Raw genomic sequence first — 23,545 nt, 5'->3', positions numbered from 1 at the left:
CATCATTAAGCAATCCATGCTGTACAGTTATAACTAGTTGATCACTAGGGAATTTGCTTAGTGTCTGCACTCTCTGGTCTGTTAACCACTGAATCCCTAAGGACTAGTGCAGTATTTTGGAAACTTTAAAATTATGGTCCATACCAGAAGTAAATTTAACCTCATAACCAGTATACATAGATATATGTAACTGAAAAAAAAAGTTTTATGAACATTACTTATCCTAAGTGAAATTCACTTGATATTTTCAATTATGTTTTTAATATTTTGGATATATCCACTTTATTGATTTTACAGCCTACTAACAGATGCAATTTTCATTTTAAATTATCACCACATTTAATACAAGTTAGCAGAGAGTAGATCCTCATTTGTTTGTGAAATAAATCAACGGAAAATTAATGCTTTCTAGCTACTGTTCAGACTGGATTTATGTTTACAAAGGAAAGTAAGCTTTGTCATTCTGGGTACAGTGTGATTAGACTAATGAGATCAAGGTCAGGAATTTGATCTCATTCTGATCAGTTGCTTTCTCTCTTCCAGGACAAAGGATGGTCACACAAGAACATAACCAGAAGAGGACCCTCTTGACAACACGATTTGGGACATGTAGTCTCCAGAGCTGTGAAAAATAAATATTTGTTGTTGAAGTTACCCAGTGAGTGCTATTCTTTGAAAGCAACCAGAACTGAGACACTAGTTAATAGAGACAGTTGCTAATTTATGATGGTTCTACTTAAGACTTTTTGGCTTTATCAGAGTGTGAAAGTGATATGCATTCAGTAAAAACTACACTTACATTTAGAATTTTGATCTTTTCCTTGGGTAGTAGGCAACAGACGCGAGGCATTGCTCCCAGCCAGCCCCACAATTACAACACAGGGAACAATCACTATTCTAAAGTGTACTGTGTCACTTGGTTACAATACTGGATGGGTTAGATGTTGTCTTAGTCAGCTTTTCACTGCTTTAACTAAAATACCGAGAACAACTTCCCTTACAAAGGAAGAAGATTTATTTTGGTTCACACTTTTGGAGACTGACAGTCCAAGGTCAGGTGGCCCCACCGGATCAGGCATTTGGTGAAAGCAGAGGATGATGGAAGGATATCATATGGCAAGGCAGGAAGTAGAGAAGCTAGGCCAAACTTGGCTTAAATAGCCAGCCCTCTTGAGAGCATTGCCTTCCAAGGGCAAGTCCCCAGTGACCTAAAGACCTCGTACTGGGCCTGCCTCCTAGATATCATAATTAGATCAAGTATTCATCTTTAATCTATTACCCATTAACATAAGATTTTGACGTTTAATCTGTTTGAATCTGGGAGGAAAAAAAAAAACCCTTACAGTCCGTATCAAGTATAGTACATGGATCTTTGACTTACAGTCTCAATTTGATGGGTTTACTGGGAGGCAATATGATTATAAGCTAAGGATATCAATATAATACATTGTTTTACATGTTACATTTTTCTGTTTCTACCAGATATCTCAAAAACCTATCTTTCCATTCTTCATCTTCATTTATCACCATTTAGGCACCTACCACAGAAAACAATAAAAGAAACCCTTTCTAGGACTGTCAGTCCTACAAAGTGAACAATTCTGTGTTGGCCCAGGCAAATCACAAGTATTCCCCACCCACTGGGGATCCAAACACACACAGATTGAGTTTTCACCAAGAAACCCAACAAGAGTGCTTAGTAAGAGGGCCCACTCCCACAGGAGAAATAAAGGAATATACCACTACCCTAGATGGGCATTAAGTTTCTTCTAAGTCTCGCTGCAGGGGCACAATTCCAGGACAAAACAACTGTTCCTGAGTGTTTTTAAAAATCCTGTCATACATTACTTTAGGTAGACTGTGGGTAAACTGGAAATGTGTGGCATCTGAGGACTGGAAATTGTAGGCAGGACCAGCATTTCAATAGTATCTTTCATCTTCTCTGTATTCATAGATATGCTTACCCGATGTATCCTCCTTTGTAGTTCATATTATAGAAGGATTGCTTGTTCTGTATTTTTTATAAATCAAAACGCTCTCATAATAGTTGGTTCTTCAAAAATTAGACTTGTCTCACTAGAACTGAAGCCAAGGGACAGTATCCACTAATTCCAGGTCTGGAGACTATGGCTCACAAGCCCACAAGCCAAAACTTACTGCCAATCAGAAGGGTATGTTTTTTCTTCATTTTTAAAATGGCATTTATCATCCTTAGAGGCTTACTCTATAGATGGCAGCTTTTTACAGAGAATTTAGAAAGTAGAGTTTGTATTTTTGAAAATGCAGTTTCTCTTTTCTGTAGGCAACACAGTCATCCCTGAGGTTTCAGGTACTAAACAATAGCAACAGCTCTCATACAGCATGTGTGTAGCTGAGTGTTAGGCTGTCACAGCCCTGGCTCTCTTAAAATCGGAATGAGCAGCTTGCATGAGAAGTATGTTCTCCCCTCACTTGATCTGGCCTATATCTACCTACTTGTTATATAATTACTCTGTATTTTCTGTTCACAAGTCAGTACTTATCTAAACACTTGACCTCAAACTCCATGTAACACAGTGATATAAAAAAAGTGTAAAACAAAGAAAATGTTCTCCTAAATTACCTTAGACTTGCTATCACTTTGGCATAGCAAAAAACAAGGGAGCTAACACACACACAAAAATCTTCGTGGCCCAAATTGTAGTGAGTTCTACTTTTTAGATAGATGATTATATGTAAATAACACAGCTTCAAAATAACATTTATGCCAATTTTAATTTTGTAAACACAAAACAAGGGTAGTTTTGTGTGCTGTTTGGACTGTAGTGACCCAATTATCTGGTCAAAGGGCTGCATGGATGCAAGAGACAGGGTGAGTTAAAGTTTAACTCCAGGGAATTGTAAACCAAACCTAAAGCCACTGAACCTTTGGAGTTTGGTATGATGATTAGAACATAACCAGAGGGACACGCTGAATTCGCCACAATCAAGGAAACCTTTTCCGGGTGGGGATCTCTGAAATTACTCAGGTATGGTCCATGTATTTTGCTTTTTCTGTTTCAAGTTTGTGAAACTGGGCATTGTACTATCGGTGGGAATGCAGCAAAAACATCTTTTGCACTCTTCTATTACTGAGCCTGACCCAGGGAGTGGAATAGTTTGCTTTTATATGAATTAAACAAACTGAAACAAAAAAAAAAAAAATACTTAAGAATGACCATATAAGCTCAAAATGACATGGCCGCCATGTTTTGTTTCTGGACTTCATTAATTTCTGAGGATAAAAAGCAACAGATTTACCTTTGGTTCAAGAGTAGCTGATATTCTGAGAAGTCTATGCTGTAGCCACATAGCAGCGAGACTTGTAGCTAACTGCCTACTCTGCTCTTAGGACCCTGGCAAATAAAATGTCATTAACAAGAGAAAGATACTTAACATCATCAATAGGTTTTTGAGTTTTCTGTGTGGGTCTAATTCCTATCGTACTTTAGACTTCATATAGTGAGATACCTCCTACAGTATCATTACCCCCATAAAAAAAAATGTTGGTCAATTCCTGCTATTTCCTCCTATTAACCAAAAGAATACCTAAGATACTAGCCTCTGATTTTAGCAAAAAAAAGAAAAAAAAAAAAAAGCAGTTCTGGAAAATGACTGGTTTTCAGTGTGTTAAAGCTCAGCCACGGGACAGCTAATTACTAGATCGTTTCCACAGTTTGGGCACTGTGCTACAGTGGATGTATTTCACATTATCATTGTATTCATTCCATAAATATGATTCACAACCTAAATATGAGGATATCTTATCTAATGAAAGAAATCAAACAGGGTATTTAATAAGAATATTACATTCCTATTAGAAAACTTCTAAATTCTGATTGAAAGACTTACCAATGTAGGTTCCAAGGAAAATGAATTCCAGCTTAAACAAATTTCTTTATGTATGATTTGGATGTGTATTGTGCATCTCAAAGATTAGCAGCACAGCCGTATCTGGGTGTTGTACGGGACTATTATCTCCTAAAGCATATACTCGTCAACTCTACTCTAAATATAATTTAGGAACATCAAAAATGCTTTGGTCTTGGCTGAACCATTCTTTATAATACACACTGGGAAGCATGTGATGGGAGGATAGGTCTTGAAATAAAAGTGAAATCACCTACTTGTCAAAGCAAAAGCACTTATCTGTCAAAACAGTGAGGCTTTTTCCTAAAGACAGAAATCGATAAATGACTTGGGGTTCATTCTTTTTTTTTTTTTTTTTTTTTTTTTGACAGGCAGAGTGGACAGTGAGAGAGAGAGAGAGACAGAGAGAAAGGTCTTCCTTTTGCCGTTGGTTCACCCTCCAATGGCTGCCGCGGTAGGCGCGTTGGGGCCGGCGTACCGCGCTGATCCGATGGCAGGAGTCAGGTGCTTATCCTGGTCTCCCATGGGGTGCAGGGCCCAAGGACTTGGGCCATCCTCACTGCACTCCCAGGCCACAACAGAGAGCTGGCCTGGAAGAGGGGCAACCGGGACAGGATCGGTGCCCCGACCGGGACTAGAACCCGGTGTGCCGGCGCCGCAAGGCAGAGGATTAGCCTAGTGAGCCGCGGCGCCGGCCTTGGGGTTCATTCTTAAAGGTCCCACTTGCTGAGGTAACATCAACACTGCCCATTTTAGACAATTTGTACATTTTGCTGTTCCAATTCACTGTGTATCAGGTATAAGGGAAGAGAGAATAGAGTCAGCAAGGAAAGTCACTTTGCTGTGGAAAACATTATTAAATGACAGATAGATATAAAAATCATTAAATCTTTAGTGATTACTTCCAACTGAGCTTATACCAAATTAGTTTCATGTCATTCCACATATAATTTCTTATATAGTGTTCAGTGGTTGTTAACAAATATAGGGCAAAAGAAAAATGCCATGTTTTGTCTCTACATTTAATTTACAATGAACATATTATTTCAGGAATATCTTATTAATATTTCTCAGAAGTGGACTCTTCAGAAGACAGATTAAGAAAGAACAATTTTTATAGCCTATGTCCAGACTTCATGATAACCCAAATTGAATGAAAGAATGGAAATCATTACTATCTAACACATCTAAGGGATCTTACAGCCCAGTCAGATGGCACCAAACAAATTATGCCTAAGAGACTTTGAAAATTAATCATAGAAAGGCCACTGGACATTTCTGCAGATAGAGGAAGTTTGGAATGCATTTTCCAAAACCCACTAGGTCTGTGGCCTTCTGTATACTATTTGATTTCCCTGATCTCAGACTCCTGAAATATGAAATGGGGCAAAATCTAAGGGCAGAATTGTGTTAGAATGAAATGAGATGACAAAGCAGTCAGGCAGGGTGCCTGGTGCTTAGGAATGCAGCCTAACTCTCTTTGTCATGACTCTCTTTGTAACAATCTCCAGAAGATTTCCTACAACTGTCCAAATTTACACATGAGAGCTCCTTTCAGTCAAAACAATGCTAATATAGTTCAAATCAGAAAGTGTATACAAGCAATGCCATTTTGATTATTCAGATAGTAACACCTCCTCTATGAAGAAAGTGCTCATCTACAATACTGTTTTTAATATTACTACACATCCACGAATATACTTTTTTCAGAGAATATGGCTCAAAAAAACTCATAGCTAAAAGCTCAACATGCACTTCACTCAAACCCATGGAACACTGACATAGTGTACGTTCATTTCTTTACACTGTCAGTTAATGCTAAAAATCTGTCTCAATAATTGGCTATTAAAATATTGTCATCCCTTGGAAAGCTAGATAGTACTTTGGGTACTATTGCACAATAGCGTTCATTACCTTACGTGTCTCTAAATGACTCAATAAGTTTAAACAAGACAGTATTGATCGACAGAGGATAAACACCATTTTACCTTATTCATGGAAACTGTAACCAGGCTCCTCTAAAGTGCAGTCCTAACAATCCACACTCACCCAGGAAAAGCAGCTGGAAAAGGAGCAGTGTTTCTCCGTGACACGCGATACAAGAAACCCAAGTCCCGTCTGTCCCTTGGCCTGATACTGAAAACCCAGGTGGTTGTTATTGATAAGGATTTATTGCTGATCAGCTCAAGAGAGACAATTTTTCATTTTATGCCATAAAACCTATTCTAACTAGGTTATTAGCTTTACAAATTTAGAATTCTTAATTTAATGAACTAAAATTTATACTATTTTAGTAAGGCAAAACAAAAATTTAAATAGTTTCATTTGTAAAAATTATTGTTCTGACTAATTTATGCTGTTATTTGAACTTTCTAATTTTTTTCTCTTAAAGATAGACAAGTGGAGTTTTTTTTCTTATGTGGATATAGAGTGGAATATTATTAACAATTACATAAAAACATCCTCCAAGTTTGTTTACTCTAGCAGGGATCAGTCTCTGGTAATATTAAGGGAGAAGTAGTAATAAGGATGGAAGATAACTCTCTCTGGCTTGCACAGCTACATACAGGGTTCTGCTCCAGTCAGTAATATGACTAAAGAGAATAAGCATATGACAATTTGGCTAGACAGAATGTCTAAGAGAGCAAATGATTTATAATTCCATAAAACCCATTTTCAATAGGGTTCTAATGCCTTTCCTTCCTCCATCAGTTAAAAAAATCATCATTGTTTTGGGATGCTCAATCAATTTAAAAAACTAGATTTTAGTCACGGAATTAACTACCATAGTCTGTTATTTCCATTGCATAGTCTAGTTTATAAAAGTACTTTTTACAGAAGAATTTGTGTGGGAAGTTTAAAAATGCCAAGCTTCTTCGCAGTTAACTTGGTACGCCTGGTTTCTTCCAGGAAATTGAGTCAACATTCATCATTCTGATTGTTAAGGTGAGTTTAACCGAGAGAGGCTCTCACCTCTGTGCTGATGCTGATTATATAGTCAGCCTTCAGCTACCTTACCGGACGTTAACAGAATCTTCAATCAATTAGAGGCTAGATAGGACAAGGAAGGGATGCCATATAGGAGCCACAGAAGGTAACAGGAAAGCCAGTCCTAGGCTGTTTCCAGAACAAAATACCCCTCGAAGATTTAAACAAGTCCAGATGCTGTAACTAGGATGAAATGAAGGAGAGGATGATTATAAAAGACCTAATAGGCTGGTAAAGGACAATTACATTAGGTGCAATTGTTACTGTTTTTCATTGCCAGTAATTTTAGCATTTTTCTATCCAGCTCTTTTATTGGGTTTCTGTTTAGTGCTTATCTTTTCAGCTGTATCCTTTAGCATGAAATAAACTGGCTTAATAGATGTACTTAAAACTTAATGCCTCTTATTATATGCAACAGAAGTCAGAAATCAGAATCCTAGATGTCATGGCCTTGGGACAGGGTGGTGGATGGGGTGGTGGAATGGTCTTGGCACATGGAAATGCCTATCTCAGGAGTTTTCTGCCTGATCCTCTTTCTTGAAGATCCCTGACACTGCTCCATGGTACAGGCATTCACTGCCAACTGATTGGAATTGGCACCTTATAATTATGATGATAGTCATAATAACTCAACTGTGACATCTTTATATAGCTCCTGCTACATGCCAGCCCATTGGTTCATTCATTTAATTCTCCCTCTGGAATAGATACTATGCTATACCATTTTTCCAATGAAGCAGTTAAGGCAAGAGGACATGAAGAAACTTGCCCAAGGTTCCAAGCTAGTTAGCAGTATTCGGGAGTGAATTCTATCATCCTGGCATAAACTACCCTGCAAACACAGGATAAACAGAACAATTAGAATTAAGACTTGGAACTAGAAGCAAACTAAAAGACCCTTTGATTGACAGAGCATTTCCCATGGATAGAAAACACTTAGGGTGAGAACCCAAGTGTAGAACCCCAATTCTCCAGTGTGCCAACGCTCATGGCACACATTGTTAGTTCAGCCCAATTCTCGTCCTAGTTCTAGGAGACGGGCTATCTGGGCCTCCATGGTTAAGAGAAATGTTTCCTTCCCTAAAGTCACATCCTCCTTGCCTTGCCCAGACTCACAGTCTGACACAGCAGAGGCTCAGTTAAAGGGGACCCATTGTTGGGGAGATTGTGATGTTCAGAGGACAGAAGAAACATAGAAAGAGGAAGTAAGAGTTTACATCGAAGGCGACAGGAACACCAGGCACAGCCACCATGAACACAGGGGCAAGATTAGTTATGGAGGCATTGATAAAAATACCCATTGTCTTGAATGTCTTGGCTACCTTACATGCAAACCCTGTTAGTGTTGGAAGAGGATACAGCACCTACCACCTGGAAGTGTCTCGTCTGGAGGACAAATCCTTCTCCCCATGGAAAAAATAATTGGGCTGCGAGGTCTGTATCTGTTAAGGGAGTCCCATATTTAAACTGACCTAATTTGGAACTTTAAATTGAGCCTGATGCTCCCAGATAGCAGCTTCAGCAGCCTGAATAGCTATTCACTTAGGATAATAATAGTTTCCTGAAGTTCCTTATTAAAATACACTTTAATTGGGATGTGGGGTGTGGGTGATAGGGACATTTCAGCCTGTAACCACATGGCAGAGTAACAAGCCTGGCAAAGACTTTGGGCAGGATACTCAGGAGTAGTTAACTTTTGATGAGGAGGGGAAGCGACGACATGGGGGTCAGGTGGCCAACAGTGCACTTTCATGAGCAATCAGAAGATGATGTGAGAGATGTGAAAAGCAGGGGTTTGATCTTTGAGAAAGAATTTCCTCACTTGTTAAATAATTTTGATTTGGAATTAAAGTCATCCAGACATCACACTTACTGGATATCAGCATCAATCCCTTCATGTTTCTCCCATACTGTCTAACAGGTACTCAATATAGGTGCACTTGAACTAGAATCATCCAGGGAGTGCCAGTATGTGGACACTGAATATAATTCTAGGAGTAGAAACTCTTTTCATTTCCCTTTCAGAAACAAGCAATAAAGTTTAATTTTTCCTATAATAATGCAATAACTCAAAATTGCAAGATTCTCTGTAGTTCAATGACCTAAACCTCTGATTCACAGCACTGACACAGCAGAAAGCAAAAACACTGTATGTTAGAAGGCTCTGAACCCAGAATGCCTAGGCTCAGCTCCTGACTACTTCACTGTCTACTACATGATCTTGACCAAATTCTTTGTGCTTGTTTCTTCTATAAAATTCGAGTTAAGAATTAGATCAGAAAATACACATGAATTGTTTGGAACAATACCAACAAAGAATGCATAAACTTAGCTATCATGGCTATAATTCTCATAATATTTCTGTGCCTACTACCCAGTGCTACATAGGAGATCATTGGTTACAAGGAGAGAAGCTATGAAGGGGAAAAGAGAGTGGTTTCCTATCCTGCAATGAGGTGGTTGAGAAATTGACCCTATACTTAGCACTGGCTCGTGGCACAAATCTGTAACAGCCTCTCCCTGACACTGTTCCAAGTTTTCCAAGGCAAGAGATGTTCTCTGTGCCAGGCAGGGCCTCCTAATTAAGTCAGTATAGAATGATTTGAAGACACCTGGGTCATTATCAAGAGAAGCAGAATAGAATTACAGATCCTCCTGCCAGAGTACAAATCTCTTGGGCTTTGTTATTTTCATAGTTACAACAAAAAAAGGTCTGTACTCAAAGTCACTTATGAAATGCAGGTGATACTGAAATACAGGATGGCTGTTAGCAAAACAAAAATGCAAGCACAGAATAAATTAGCCCCTCCACAGGCACAGGGACTTTCTGAAGAGCAGGACCTGAAGAGAAAATGGAGTGGTGAGAGGGAGTAAGGTGGGTGCGGGGGAAGCCAAATGGGCCTCAAGACTGCTGTGAAAGGAGTTAGGAGTTTTTAGGCTTCTCCTAAGCTCCCACTGCGATTGCAGGATAATCTATCACACTCATCTTTAAGGTTTCTCTTTTTCTGAAAAGTTCACATATTTATCATACTAAATTAGGAGTTCATTAAAGAAAGAGAAGGAATTCTGCTGGTTTTTCAATTTTCAAACCTAACAGTGTTTGGCACATAATAAATGTACAACACTTATGCTGATTTATTTTTCTCCTATCTCCCCAATCTTATCTGTTATTATTATCATGCTCTTCCCTTCCCCTCCTCCCCAACAACTTGCATTCAGCATTCTAACCATAGTCAAGTTTTTTTCATTCATCTTTGTTGTTTTCACTACCATTTCTGATCCTCTCCTAACTGCTGACCATCCATCAAATGGGTCTGAGTAGAGAAAAGAGTATGTGCTAGAAATGAGTAGAATATACAGTTGGGTAAATATGATCAGTTATAAAGCAAAAATGTTGACATTAACTGACAGAGTGAGGAAATGTGGGACCGCATAAAGTGTTTTAATAGGAGAGCAATAAATAAATAAGTAAATAAATCTTTTTTTAAAAAGGGATATTTAAGAAAACTAACCAGCTTTATGCAGATATTAGAATTAGAAAATATCACAGCCAAATTCAGGAAATAATCCAGGTATGAAGTTATGGTAGCACTGATGATATTTAATAGCAGTAGGAATTCAAAAGAAGAGTAGCACATCATGACCTGGCTGGCTGGAAATAAGGAGTCACAAAGGTAATAAGGACAGTCATGTTGATGCATTTAAATTAGCATAGAATTGTAACATATATAGCCTGGCTTGCTTAAGGGAAACATAGGCTGGTTTTCATTACAAGGGTCAAATTGCCTCAATGCCACTGAAACAGAGTTTTACTTAGATTTTGTAAGCTTTACTCTAAGGAACAAGCATATTCCATTTGTCAATGATTATCAGTCTCACTGAGAATTTTCAACTTTAGTTTTCCAAATTGGTCTAAGGATACAACGTGCAGCTATGAAGCTCAAAGGGACAATTTTGATAAAGAAAGAGATAGCAACAAGAGGCTAAGAATGAATAAATACAAACTCACACTCATCAGATATCAGTAAAATGCCTCACACATAATTGGTCCTAACAATACTGAATGAACAATGCTTTTAAGCAGAAAGATATCTACCTTGTGTGTCATGATTACTGCTTTATAAATTTATGAACCATTTAAAAATTATACATGCAAAAAATCTATCCTTCTCATTAATCTATGCCATTCTAGAATTTCTAAATTCTGCCACTCTTTTCTCAAGGGATCTTTAAGCATGATAGGAAGAGTTGGGTATTATTGCCTAATGGAGATAAAACAACAGCCATCAGTAACCTGATCTTATGGGAACTAGAACAATGATATGGACATCAGAACTATCTATATACATATAGTTAGGGTTCTCCAGAGAAACATCATTGATAGACGGATGGATAGATGCATATACAGATAATGACACATAAAGAGATCTATTATGAGGAATTGGCTCATGTGATTATGGAAGCAGAGGTTCCGAGATTTACAATTTGTAACAAGGGGATCCAATGTGTTGTTTCAGTCCAAGTCCAAAGGTTTGAAAACCAGAAGAGACAAAGGAGTTCTAGCTGGAAGCAGCCAGGCACAAGGCATAGAACAGCCAATATTTCATTTTGAGGCAAAAGGAAAAAAAAAAAAAAAAAAAGCAATGTCCCAGATCAAAGAAATCGGGCCAGCAGAGTTTTCTCTCGGCCTTTTTGTTCTACTCTGGTCTTCAACGACTGAATGAAGCTAGCTCACATTAAGGAAGGCAAACTGCTTTACTTAGTCTACCCATTCAAATATTAAGTTCATCCACAAACATCCTCACAGCAATACCCAGAAAAGAATAATATTTGACCAAATGGGCACCCAGTGGCCTAGTTACAATGACACATCAGATTAAACAACCACAGATTGGAAGGAGAGGATGGGGTCTGATTGTAAGTGTCTGTTCTTCCATACCACTACCCACTTCTCCCAACATATGCACAATTTCTATCTGCTGTTAATATTTTCCAGTGTTGATTAGGAGGATCCCTATTTCAGAGCTTCTGATACTCTGTTCAGCTTGAGCACAGCATGGAGGATCAATCATTAAGAAAGAGACTTGATGTCAGAGCTAGTTATGAAGGAAAGGGGTCAAGAGAAAGGACTCTCATTTGGTGGTGGTGCCGACACCAGTCCCAAGAGTTTAATCACCCTTATGTAGATGTACACATTCATGTCTACACATGATGGCCAACACATTCATATACCCACAAGTACTTCAAAAGTTCATGGAAAAGTTGAAATAAAAAATGTTTCTTTTAGTGCCAGAAAATGTTGAAATCTATTGCTTTTTTAAAATGTGCATTTTTTAAAATATTCAAACTTTCTTTATTGTACTCTCCAACATATAACTGCTTTTTCAGTATTAGTCTAGTATACTATTTTTAAAAAGATTTATTTATTTGAAAGTGAGAGTTACACAGAGAGAGGAGAAGCAGAGAGAGAGAGAGAGAGAGAGAGAGAGAAGTTTTCCATCCACTGGTTCACTCCCCAATTGGCCACAGTGACTGGAGCTGTGCTGATCAAAGCCAGGAGCCAGGTCTCCCACGCAGGTGCAGGGGCCTAAGGACTTGGGCTATCTTCTGTTTTCCCAAAGCAGAGAGCTGGATCAGAAGTGGAGCAGCTGGGACTCGAACTGGTGCCCATATGGGATGCTGTCAATGCAGGCAGCGGCTTTATCCACTATGTCACGGGGTCGGCCCCCTATAATGTGCATTTTAACTAGTTTTTTGAAGACCCACATACACACATGACTTATGGAGCAGGCATAAGGCTCTCTCAGCTAAGGAGATTGTAGAAAGGAGGAGCACCAGATAAGGATGTGTAAGGAGAGAAAACAGGGAAAAGTGAAGATCCGGGCTTCAGGAGCTACCTACATGGGAGACTGCTCTAGGTAAGCAGACTGGAAGGATGTCAAAGGTAGGAATTCCCAGAACTGCTCCAGTGCTTCATTATCAACCTGCGTCAGATCCTCCCTGATCAGCTCCTCTCCCTTCTAGAGGCCTTCCTTACTCCCTATCCTTTCTCTACCTCCCAGCTTTTGCTTTGTCTTCACCCATGGGGCTACAACAAATAATGGTTTTTAATGTGGATAATGATTCTATAACCATATTTGTGGTTGGTCCTCATCGAGACTGAGTTGAAAATAAATCAGTTGAGGCAGAACCTAGTAAGAATGAGTTGGTGGCTGGCGCCGCAGCTCACTAGGCTAATTCTCCGCCTGCGGCGCCAGCACCCCAGGTTCTAATCCCAGCTGGGGCTCTGGATTCTGTCCCGGTTGCTCCTCTTCCAGGCCAGCTCTCTGCTGTGGCCCGGGAGGGCAGTGGAGGATGGCCCAAGAGCTTGGGCCCTGTACCCCATGGGAGACCAGGAGAAGCACCTGGCTCCTGGCTTCAGATCAGCGCAACGTGCCGGCTGTACCGGCCATTTGTGGGGGTGAACCAAAGGAAGGATGGCCTTTCTCTCTGTCTCTCTGTCTCTCTCTCTCTTTCACTGTCTAACTCTGCCTGTCAAAAAAAAAAAAAAAAAGTTGGTTTTGGTTTTTGGGATTTTTTTTTTTGGAGGGGGGGAATCATTCCTCCTTTTCTCCTGTAATTTAATTTCCAGGCTTTTTATTAGTCTTTTTCATTTTAATTTTTTTTTATCTGAGTATCCATCTGGTCTATTTGGCAGGTGGAATGCATTAATGACTGAATTGTTTTGACATTTAAGATGTACAAATTACAACTTAAGTCAGCTGTTCTAAACTCTGTTGCACGTTATTATCACCTGGGGGGCTTTGTGCTACATCATTTCCTGGGCCCTTTTCCAGACAAGAATCCCTTCAGAGCTGGACAGGATGATGCCCAAGGGCCGGTTGGTGATTACAATGTGAGGCCGGGCAGGGAGTCCGTTCTTTCTGCACAGCTCCCGCATTTCAGCTGGAACTGTCGCAGCTATTCCCCAGCTAACCTTGGATGCTGGTTTGGAGTATGTGTATTAATAGTGGTACAGCATTTTAAGGATAAGGCCATCAAGCATGTGACTGCAAGTCACACTTGATGGAATTCACTCCAACTGGATGCAACCTCTGAGCAGAACATTACGTCAGAAGTTGCTTTTGCAAGCATAAAAATAGGAGATAAAAAAAGATAAAAATAGGAGATGCTGCTAACCCAGGCTCTTTTTGCTTTTTGTAGAAGGAAAGAGAATTTTATCTATGAATTATATTGAATCTGTTAAAAACTAAAGATAGGCCGGCGCCGTGGCTCAACAGGCTAATCCTCCGCCTTGCGGCGCCGGCACACCGGGTTCTAGTCCCGGTCGGGGCACCGATCCTGTCCTGGTTGCCCCTCTTCCAGGCCAGCTCTCTGCTGTGGCCAGGGAGTGCAGTGGAGGATGGCCCAAGTGTTTGGGCTCTGCACCCCATGGGAGACCAGGAGAAGCACCTGGCTCCTGCCATCGGAACAGCGCGGTGCGCCGGCCGCAGCACGCTACCGCGGCGGCCATTAGAGGGTGAACCAACGGCAAAGGAAGACCTTTCTCTCTGTCTCTCTCTCTCTCACTGTCCACTCTGCCTGTCAAAAAAAAAAAAAAAAAAAAAAAAAAAAAAAAAAAAAACTAAAGATAAATCAAAAACAGGAGAGGGTTGATAGAATAAATTTCAAAATTCCATTTTTGACAAGAAGTGCCTAAGTTAATATTTTCTCTTCTTGTCTTGTGAAATCTACAGTTCTAAGTTAAATCCCAGGGATTTAAAGGGCTTCTTTTTGATATTTAAAGGGCATGTTAAGCAAATCAATAGTGATTTTTTTAAACAGATAAAATGTACTTCTATAATATTCACTTAATGAGAATGCTAAAAAGTAGGTGGTATTTCTACTGTATGATTTATGAATCATACCAACTTTACAAAGAAGTTGTTCTTTTAAAAATTACTTTTTACTCAAACAAAACACAAAGAATTCCTGGATGCTTGGATTGTTTTGCAAGAATGATTGTGGGCTAAATGAGCATGTTTAACTCTCCAAAGAGTTTGGGTAACTTTTAAAAAAATAAGATTATGTCTGATTCCTGATTTTCATGGAGTAAAACAGTAAGATAGTGGAGGGAAGGACATGCTTCCTCCCCTCCATCCTGCATGTTTTAAGTATATATGCTATGCAGTAAAACACATATACAAAATTATAAAACAGTAATCACTTGCCTATTATACATATGTATGTTTTTTCTCTAATAAGTTCTCAGTAGCTCCAACTGCATTCTTCTCCAACACAGTTTTGTTTTTCTCTATATTTATTTTTATTGCAGTGCAACTTCCCTCAATATCTTGGGTTTGCCTTTTTAAGTCACGGCAGGACTAAGAACGATTCCAAATAAGATAGAATATCAATTTTAAATCTCAACAAATGGCAATCAAAGTATCCCCTGGCGCTATACAATGTCTTTACAAAAAATAACCATTTCTTTAGAAAGTTGTGTCTATCAGTCTTATCTCTCTGGAATAGTTAACATCTTGTCCTAAAAGTGCAATATACACTTCAGAGGCAATCAGCAACTTCTTCAACCAGGACTGTCACCAAAGGAGCAGGAGAGAGTATAAAGAATTAAAGAATGGAAGAGAGTAAGAGTCAGGAGAAGGGAAAAGGAACTGTGTGAGCCGTTAGGTGGGGACAGTGAGAAGCCCCTACGGCCAATGCTGCGTTGGGCCCGGGAGAAGCACTTTGGCTCTGGCTCCCAACAACTGTTCTGCCCCATCTGGTACTTAGTTTTCAGTCAATGTCTTCCTTTTCTGGCTACCTACTATCCAGAAGAACTAAAGACTGATAGAATCAAGGAACCAATACTTTCCTTTAAATAGAAAAATAAACCAGCCCCAAAATGACTGAGATCCGGCCAAGTGAAACATCGCTTGGTAAACCACGAAGGCGCCAGAACACAAGGCACACTTCAGTGACCTGTGACTCAGCACCTTAGAGAGCATGCTGTGACCATAGGCCCATTTTGGACCACATCCAGAGGAGACCAGATCCTGGATTTGTCCAAGTGAACAGTCAGAGAGTCCACCGTACAGCACTACTCATTTTCATTCCAGCAAAGTGCTCAAAGTACCCTAGAGCTTTAGATGACCGAGGGCACATTTCCCCATGAAAGAGAAGGAAGACTAACAGTCCCTCCATTATTGGGCAAGACGGGTGTCCTGTGTTCTTCACAACAATCCCTTAAGGGAAGCAGGGCACATACTATAATCATCCCACCCCCTATTTTTGCTTAACATGAGGGAACCAGAAAGAAGTAAAATGTAGTAATTAAAGGCACAAACTCTGTCCCCAGCTGACCTAGATTCAAATTATCTGTCTGCCACTTATTTCCTGTGTGACCTTGGGCACTCAACTATCTCTCTGTACCTTGGTTTATTACTTGCATCATAGGAATAATATTATACATTCCCATTTTTAATCAGGATTAAATGACTTGTGCTTTAATTTTTTTTTCAATTATCACATTAAATGTATTCAGTAAATAACTGTTTCTGATTCTTTAGAATTTTGCCACATAATGGGCAAAAAATGGTATCTTATTTTTAATTAGTCTGCATGATCACTGAGGCTAGCCATTTTAAATCACACATTTGTAAATTATTTTTATTTTTTCCCCTGTCCACTGGTTTTTAAATCTTAAAAGTACTGCTTGCATGTTGCAGATACTATGCTCTGTTACATAAATAATAATCACTTTATTTCAGTCCGTGGCCTCCTCCTAAGGTCACCATTACAGAGTTTTGTAATTTTTATGGAGTCAAATCTGTTCGTTTTTCAGGTATGGCTCTGATATGCTTGGTTTCAAAGAACTTCTAGACCACAAGAAAAAAAAAAAAAAAAACACTCTCCTATGCTTCCTTCTAGTAGTTGTACAATGTTTTTAAAGGTTACTTCTTTAATCCACTTAGCATTTTGATGTAAGATGATACACGAACTTTGTTTTTTTTTCTCAAATGACCTACGATCTCCTTATGATTTGAAATGGCTTATATTTGAGATTTTCAACATGAACTATGAGACTTTTGTTCAATTCCACTTATCCATTTGTCTATTCCTGTGCTTACTTTCATCTAAATGTTGATTAAGATGATTCCAAATCTACATGTTGTGGCATTTATTGCACATTTTATCTGACCAAGTGACCTGTAGAATCAATCTGTCAAATTTCAAAATAATTTTTTGGGGTTTAAATGGAATTTCGTTAAATTAATAATTTGGGAAGAACTGATACTTGACAATAGTAAGACTTTCATTTAGCCAGTCTTTGAAGCCCTCAGTAGAATCGTTCCCTTCATATAGATTTTAGACATTTCTCATTGTTTACTCTATTTTTTCTATTTCTTATATAGACTCACGATTTCTTATATTGTAAGAAGTATATATTTTAATTACATTTCATTTGTTGTTTCTCTTAGACATTCACCTTATAACTGTTCCTATAGTATTTTATGACTTCTAAAGTTTCATATAGTTGATTTGTTTTTAGTGATCATGAGTGATTGCAATGTTTCATTAACTAAGACATTTAACAAATGGTTTTTTGTTTTTTTAACCCAAAGCAACATTTTTATATTTAACAAATGGTTTTTTTTGTTTTTTTTAAAAGTATGACATTTAATGCATGTTTATTCTAGATATTCTTTACTGATTTTAGAATATTATATTTTATTGCTAATTTAGGATGAGTTCATTTTTTAGCCAGTATTGGGCATTACATTTTATTAAGTGCCACTTTCACAGTTACTGTGATGATCATGTGCTTGATCCTTATCAGTGAAGTGAATTAAATAGAATCCCTAATGTTAAATATTTGTATACTCTTGGAACAATCCCATGTTGTTTATTGTATACTGTTATTGCAGTTTTTTGTCGAATGCAGTTCATATACATATTCATATGTGTTGTTTTCTAGTTTGTTGTTTTGTGACATATATGCCTGGCTATATCAGAGAGGATAATTTTATTGACAATGACATAATTTTTCCATTCTTTTCTATTCTCCAAAAGGTTTTATATAATGAAGAAATTGTTTAAATTAGTTATAAAACTTATCTAATAAAACTATCTGGACCTGGTTCTATTTGGGAGGAAAGCACTGAATGCTTTTCAATAAATTTTATGGTTATTAGCTTGTTCAGATTTGTAACTTATCCTTAAGGCAATTTCTAAAATTTATATTTTTAAGTAATTGTCCACTAAATCTCTACTTTCTAAATTTTTGGTAAAAATATTTTTTTTTAAAAAAGCCTCAATCTGTGGTTGTATCCACTTTTTCCTTTTGTTTTTGAAATATATTTTCTCCCTTTTATCTTGTCATGATTGCTAGCAATATGCTAATATATTTTTTACATTTTTTAAATTTTTTAAAAAAATTAAGAAAACTTATTTAATAAATATAAATTTTGAAAGTAAAACTTTTGTATTATAGTGGTTCTTCCCCCCATAACCACCTTCCCACCTGCAAACCATCCCATCTCCTACTCCCTCTCCCATTCTTCATTAAGATTCATTTTTAATTATCTGTATATACAGAAGATCAACTCTACTAAGTAAAGATTTCAACAGTTTGCACTCACATAGATACACAAAATATAAAGTGCTGTTTGAGTACTACTTTTATCGTTAATTCACATAGTAGAACACATTAAGGACAGAGGTCCTACATGGAGAGCAAGTGCACAATGACTCCTGTTGTTCATTTAACAATTGACACTTATTTATGACATTAGTGATCACCTGAGGCTCTTGTCATGAGCTGCCAAGGCCATGGAAGCCTCTTGAGTTTACATACTCTGACATTATTTAGATGGCCATAATCAAAATAGAAGTTATCTCCTCCCTTCAGAGAAAGGTACCTCCTTCTTTAATGGCCCCTTCTTTCTACCGGGACCTCACTCACAGAGTTCTTTAATTTAGGTAACTTTTTGCCACAGTGTGTTGGCTTTCCATGCCTGAAATGCTCTCATGGGCTTTTTTAGCCAGATCAGAATGCCTTAAGGGCTGAATTTGAGGCCAGAGTGCTATTTAAGGCATTTGTCATTCTAAGAGTCTGCTGTGTGGCCTGCTTCCCATGTTGGATTGTTCCCTTTTTTAATTATATTAATTATTATTAGCAGACATTGGTCTTATTTATGTGATCCATTTGACACTTAATCCTATCTTTATGATCAGTTTTGAACTTAAACTGATCACTTTAGTAAGATGGCATTGGTACCTGCCAACTTAATGGGATTTGGAGTCCCATGGCAAGTTTTTAGCTTAACCCTTAGGGTAAAGTACCTTAGGGGTAAGTCTGAGGGAGCATGTGCCGAATTGTTCATCTCCTCCCTCTCTTATTTCCACTCTTATTTTTAACAGGAATCAATCTTCAAATGGATTTAAACACCTAGGAATAATTCTGGGCTAAGAGTTCAACCAATGGTATTAAGTAGAAAAAAGAAAATACTAAAAAGAATAAAATAGTAAGCTGTTCCTTGACAGTCAGGACAAGGGTTGATCAAGTCACTGCTTCTCATAGTGTCAGTTTCACTTCTATAGGTTTCCTTTTAGGTGCTCAGTTAATTGTCACAGATCAGGGAGAACGTGTAATATTTGTCCCTTTGGGACTGGCTTATTTGATTCAGCATGATGTTTTCCAGATTCCTCCATTTTGTTGCAAATGACCAGATTTCATTTTTTTTTTTTTTACCACTGAATAGTATTCTAGACAGTACATATCTCACAAGTTCTTTATCCAGTCTTCTATTGATGGAAATTTAGGTTGATTCCATGTCTTAGCTATTGTGAATTGAGCTGCAATAAACACTGAGGTGCAGATAGCTCTTGTATTTGCCAATATAATTTCCCTTGGGTAAATTCTGAGGAGTGGGATGGCTGCATCGTGTGGTAGGGCTATATTCAGATTTCTGAGCTATCTCCAAACTGTCTTCCATAGTGGCTTTACCAGTTTAATATGCTAATGTATTAATCTTTTCAATCAGCTCTTACATTGATCAAGACTATAGATTTTTGCTCTGTTAACACTGTTTATCTTTTATTCCTTCTCTTTTCTGTTAGCCCATTTTATTCCTTTCCTAGCTTCTTTAGGTAAATGCTTATTTTCAGTTTTTTTGTTTTGTTTTCTAATGAATAGCAGCAACTTCTTCAGAATGGAATCTTTCTCTAGAGACTTATTTGTTTGAAAGGCAGAGAAAGAGAGAGAGGGAGAGAGGGTGGGGAGGGAGAAGGAAAGAGAGGGACAGAGAGAGAGATACAGCTTCCATCCACTGGTTCATTCCCCAAAGGGCAGCAACAACCAGGTCTGGGCCAGGCTGAAGCCAGGAGCCTGGAACTCCATCTTAATCTCCCACATGGGTGGTAGGGACCCAAATATTTAGACCATTATCTGTTGCCCTCCCAGGCACAGCAGCAGAAAGCTGTGTGGGAAGTGGATTGGCTGGACTCCAACTAGCACTCTGATATGCAATGCCAGCATTGCAGCCAGCAGCTTAACTCTCTGTAACACTAGGCCCCCAAAATAGAAATGAACATCCATTTATTATTATGAATGCAATTTTAGCTTTTAAAAATATGAGTAAGAGTTACATATAAAAGAAAGCTAAAAACAAATAAGAATTAGGAAAATAAAAGTAATTTGCTAATCCACCATCCAGAGTTAACTAATTAGCTTAATATAATGCAGGTCTTTATGACTGTAAAAATTAGCACAAAGGAAATAAAACCACACATTGTTTTTGTAACCAGCCTTTTATACTTGATTATATCCACAAGTATTTTTCTAAGTTATTATATGTTCCATCAGAATATCAGTAGATTAACTGTACTATACCACTATTTATTCAAATGCCTCCTTATCACTATGTATTTTGGTTTGGTTAGTTTTGTCTAATTTTCATTAACTAACATATTCTATAACAGATGAAAATATGCATAATCTCACAACCATAAGGACTTCTCCCAGCAAGAAGTGAAAAAAGCATAAATAAAATAACTAGATTAATTATTAAGGCATTACGAAAGAACATATATAATACATTTAAAACTGCATTTCAGGCTGGCGCCACAGCTCAATAGGCTAATCCTCCACCTGTGGTGCCGGCATCCCAGGTTCTAGTCCCGGTCGGGGCGCCGGATTCTGTCCCGGTTGCCCCTCTTCCAGGCCAGCTCTCTGCTGTGGCCTGGAAGTGCAGTGGAGGATGGCCCAAGTGCTTGGGCCCTGCACCCGAAGGGGAGACCAGGAGGAAGCACCTGGCTCCTGTCTTCGGATCAATGCACCGGCCGCGGTGGCCATTGGAGGGTGAACCAATGGCAAAAAGAAGACCTTTCTCTATGTCTCTCTCTCTTATTGTCCACTCTGCCTGTCCAAAAAAAAACAAACAAACAAACAAAACTGCATTTCTCTCTCCTTGACAATTGCTAGAAAGGACAATGACCAATGAGAAATTCACAGATGATAGCTAAGGTCAGTCAATGAACACAGCTTATATGGAGCAAGAAAGCAATCTTTACTGAGCACTTTCTGAATGCCAACCACTGTGCTCTCATATCCATTATTTATATAGTCCTTTTAAAACAACAACAATTTCAAGTTAAGTATCAACATTCCCATTTTTGTTTTTTTAAAGATTTATTTCATTTATTTGAAAGAGTTAGACACATACACATGGTGGGGTGGGGGGAGCAAGAGAGAGATCCTCCATCAGCTGATTAACTCCCCAAGTGGCCACAACAGCAGGGACCAGGCCAAGCCAAAGCCAGGAGCCAGGAGCTTCTTCTGGGTCACTCACATTGGTGCAGGAGCCCAAGGACTTGGGCCACCTTCTGAAGCTTTCCCAGAAGCATCAGCAGGAAGCTGGACAATGGTGCTCAGGGAGCTCGGAAATGGAGCAGCCAGGACTCAAACCAGCATGCACATGGGAGGCCGGCATTGCAGGCGGTGACTTTATCTGTATGCCACAGGTCTGGCCCCATCCCAATCTTGTTTTTAGAATAGGAAACCAGGTTTAGAAGAGTTCAATAGTCATAGTGGCAGAACTCAGTTTAAATGCATGCTTGCCCTTCTCTAAGACTATGTAATCAACCACAGAGAAGGATGTTGTCCATAGTTGCAAAGAAAATTAATATAATACTCTGAACAGCTAGAATTTCTTTTCATTAATTCATCAAAACACAAATTGTTCCAATTTTAGTATATATGCTGCCAAAGCAAGTACTCAAAGAGCAAATTAGTGCACCCAAATCAATGTGTCATTGATTACTAATACCACAGTAACCCAGCTAGTTCTGGTTAATAGAAGTTCTTTTGGGTTTGCTTGCTTTTGTTGATACACACACACATATACACACACAGTTTGGAGTATGTCACATATTGCAACTTTGATGACTTTAAAGACACTTTTTGGAATGCAGATACACTACATAGTTTCTGGTAATTTCACTCTGTTTCATGATACATGGCTAAATGACCAGCTATCACATTAATTCACTGCCAAAATAAACTTAAGAGCAATCATAAAACATTTTTCCAAGGTGAATATTAGAGCTGAATTATATTTCTTTTATGAAACAATGCAAGGTAATATTTACTGAACATCATTAGACAAATGCATGAACTGTGGTCACTAATCCTTCACAAACCATTTCAGTGTTATCTGGAGCTTTCGAGAAAGTCAAAGGCTGAAATTCAGGCCAAAACCACTTGCAACTCTGCCTGGTACACTGGAGTTATGTCCAGCCCACATCATGCAATGTCAGGGAACAAGAAAGCATTGGGCAAAGACTGGATTCTTGGAGAGGTCCCTATGCAAGTGAGACCCATAGGGCCCCCACTCCTCAGCTTACAAGTCACAAATGGTCTTCATCCTCATTTGGTTTCTTTACCCAATCTCTTGTGAAAATGCTATTAGAGAAATAGATAGTAAATATAATCATAACAGCTCTTCTATTTTCCAACTCCATGTTGTCTACCACAGTGCTAGGTAAACAGCAGATACTAAATTAGTATTTGTTGATCCTTTTGCTAAAGCTGAGGACAATCACTTCCTTTAGTTTTTAACCAAAAAGACTTTAATTCCCTGTTTTCGTCTCCTGTTTGTTCTCCGCCTCATTCACAGTCACCACGTCTGCTTTTGCCTTTCCAAGCTATTCTTTGTTGACTCTTTAATGTGCTTTCCTGTCATACGCTTCTCTTACTTTTGCCTCATGTCACTCCTAACTTACCATTTTGAGAGACTTTTTAAAACAAAATGAAATGTATTTTCCCACTATCTTTGCTTTCCTAGCTTCCAGCCCATAATCCTCCAGAGAAATTTTCCACCATTGCCCTAATTTTGGGCAAATCTAGATAAATATCACTTAAAAATTTCTCCTAGTTTTCTTTCTACAACTTGATTCTCCAAATGGGATTGATGACTGATTTTTCTGCACAAAGTGTATGTGTTTGCTCTTTCTAGATCAGGTTATAATTACACAGCTTCATGTACTATCCATCTAACAGGTCTGGATATGGAGAAGTCAGAATTCACCCCACAGACACACACCCATACTTGCTCCTCTCTTCCAACTCTCTTATCGTCTGTTTCATTGCCACCTCCCCTGAACCATGACCCTTGGGCACACGAGGTCA

General features: G+C 38.5%; 1 protein-coding gene across 3 annotated transcripts in view; it reads left to right on the top strand.

Moving 5' to 3' along the window:
• Positions 1–2,917: 2,917 nt before the first annotated feature.
• Positions 2,918–23,545, top strand: part of A1CF (APOBEC1 complementation factor) — an 81,655-nt gene continuing 61,027 nt past the window's right edge. For 2 of the 3 annotated variants that reach the window (XM_062214077.1, XM_062214076.1), the window contains exon 1: positions 2,918–3,008. The gene's annotated coding sequence lies outside the window, so the exon portion shown is untranslated. The remainder of the gene's footprint in view (positions 3,009–23,545) is intronic. The other variant, XM_062214079.1, reaches the window with a different exon arrangement.

This window comes from Lepus europaeus, chromosome 17, assembly GCF_033115175.1.
Source record: "Lepus europaeus isolate LE1 chromosome 17, mLepTim1.pri, whole genome shotgun sequence".
In the NCBI taxonomy this organism is placed as follows: Eukaryota; Metazoa; Chordata; class Mammalia; order Lagomorpha; family Leporidae; genus Lepus; species Lepus europaeus.
Note: the sequence above shows the minus strand (reverse complement) of the source record. Positions and strands in the feature narration are given on the sequence as shown.